A 2,500-nucleotide genomic window follows, 5' to 3' on the forward strand; every position below is an offset into this window, starting at 1 on the left:
AGCGATTTTTGGATTTTTGTGCAAAAATCGAATTTTCCCTTCTCCCACCGCTCTGGGGCGTCAATATGAAGTGGGGACCCGAGGGAGAGTGCCTCCCATGAGGGTAGAATGTGTGACTTTTGGGGGGAAAGTCGAATTATGGAGCAAAAACCATTTTTTGGGACTTAGAAAAATTTCGAGATGTGACAGACTTCCAGGAAGGGGGCGCCTCGGGAGGTGTACCTAGGAGGCTTCCAGGGGCCTGGGTACACTTTTCAGAAAGTACCGTTGGGACTTAGAAAAATTTTCAGGATTTTTGGACTTAGAGCGATTTTTGGATTTTTGATCAAAAATCGAATTTCCCCTTCTCCCACCGCTCTGGGGCGTCAATATGATGTGGGGACCCGAGGGAGAGTGCCTCCCATGAGGGTAGAATGTGTGGCTTTTGGGGGGAAAGTCGAATTATGGAGCAAAAACCAGTTTTTGGGACTTAGAAAAATTTCGAGATGTGTCAGACTTCCAGGAAGGGGGGAGTCTCAGGAGGTGTACCTAGGAGGCTTCCAGGGGCCTGGGTACACTTTTCAGAAAGTACCGTTGGGACTTAGAAAAATTTTCAGGATTTTTGGACTTAGAGCGATTTTTGGATTTTTGTGCAAAAATCAGATTTCCCCTTCTCCCACCGCTCTGGGGCGTCAATATGATGTGGGGACCCGAGGGAGAGTGCCTCCCATGAGGGTAGAATGTGTGGTTTTTTGGGGGAAAGTCGAATTATGGAAGAAATTGAGTTTTGAGGACAAAAAAGTGTTTTGAGGACAAAAAAGTTTCTTGAGGACAAAAAAGTTTCTCGAGGACAAAAAAGTGTTTTGAGGACAAAAAAGTTTCTTGAGGACAAAAAAGTGTTTTGCGAACAAAAAATGGAATTTTGTGATTTTGTGTAAAAATAAGTAAATTCCCCTACTTCCACCACAGGGGGGCTTCAGTATGTTGTAGGGCCCCCAGGGAGGGTCCCCCAACTGGGTTTAAAGTTTGTGGATCCTGGGCAGAAAGTTGAATTTTGGATGAAAAACCGAATTTTGGGACTTAGAAAAATTTCGAGCTGAGCAGTGACAGACTTCCAGGCAGGGGAGCCTCTCTGGAGGTGTACCGAAAACAGTTCCAGGAGCTGAGGTCATTTTCGAACATTTTTTGTTCGCTCAAATTTTTTTTGTTTTTGAGCTCTAAAAAGCTGTTATTATCAATTGGCTCAAAAATTTCAAGTGTCATGAGCTAGTACATGTTGGAGGAATACGTTTTAGGCAAAAAATTGCAAAAAAAAAAATCCAAGTGAAAAAGAACCGGAATGGGGAATTTCTGACTGCTGTAGCAGCCGCACAGTTCCAGGAGGTCGGATACATTTCCGACTTTGTCCCGCTCATTGAAGTACATTGTCCCGCAATGCAAATACATAGTAATGCGCACCTGCGGGAGAATATAGGAGAGAGTGGGCTCTCTCTACCCCGATGTATGGCGGTTGTTCCTATGGTTCTCTGGCTCGGGTAGGCGACTTAGAAGGTGGTCCCTCTTGTCGTGGAAGTTGCAAAATACGGCCGAGACTGAACTTCCACGGCTCCAGGAGGGACTTTTGCTGGTCGTGCGTCCCAAGTGAGAGAGGCGATCCTGGGGTACCTGAGCCTGACCAGACCCTCCCTCGGTGGTCCCTGGTCTTCTGAAGGGTGATGGCATTCAGGGGGGCAAATCTGGAGTCCGTGGCCGAGTTTGGGCTCTAGAAGGCGGACGCCCCTTCTGACCATGTCCCCTCAGAGCCGGCTGGATGGTTCATGGTCCGCGGCTTTGTCTGGCGGTCTGTGCCCAAGCCGGAGAAGCTGTCCTGGGGTACGTGAGCTTTGACCAGACCCTCCCTCGGCGGTCCCTGGTTCTCTGGAGGTGATGGCTGTCAGGGGGGCAAATCTGGAGTCCTCGTGGGAAGGAGGGCTCTTGAAGGCGGACGCCCCCTCTGACTATGTCCCCTCAGAGCAGGCTGGATGGTTCATGGTCCGCGGCTTTGTCTGGCGGTCCATGCCCAAGCCGGAGAAGCTATCCTGGGTACCTGAGCTTCGACCAGACCCTCCCTCGGTGGTCCCTGGTTCTCTGGAGGCGATGGCTGTTGTCAGGGGGGGGGGGGCAAATCTGGAGTCCTCGTGGGAAGGAGGGCTCTGGAAGGCGGACGCCCCCTCTGACTATGTCCCCTCAGAGCATGCTCGATGGTTCTCAGTCCCTGGCTTTGGCTTTTTGGCCATCCTGGGGTACATTCTTGCCAAAAAAAAAAACGACTAAGTGAAAAAGAACCGGAATGAGGAATTTTCTAGGTGCCGCATCCGCCCTACAGTGACTTGAGGCCGGGTACAGTTCCGACTTCGTCCCCTTAAAGTGGGGACGTTGTCCCGCAATGCAAATACATAGGAATGCGCACCTCTGGCAGAATGTACTTGAGAGAGTGTCGTCTCTCTACCCCGATAGAAAGCAGTTGTTTCTCTGGTTCCCC

The sequence above is a fragment of the Dendrobates tinctorius genome, unplaced genomic scaffold, assembly GCF_039654945.1.
Source record: "Dendrobates tinctorius isolate UK_male_01 unplaced genomic scaffold, ASM3965494v1 ptg000227l, whole genome shotgun sequence".
In the NCBI taxonomy this organism is placed as follows: Eukaryota; Metazoa; Chordata; class Amphibia; order Anura; family Dendrobatidae; genus Dendrobates; species Dendrobates tinctorius.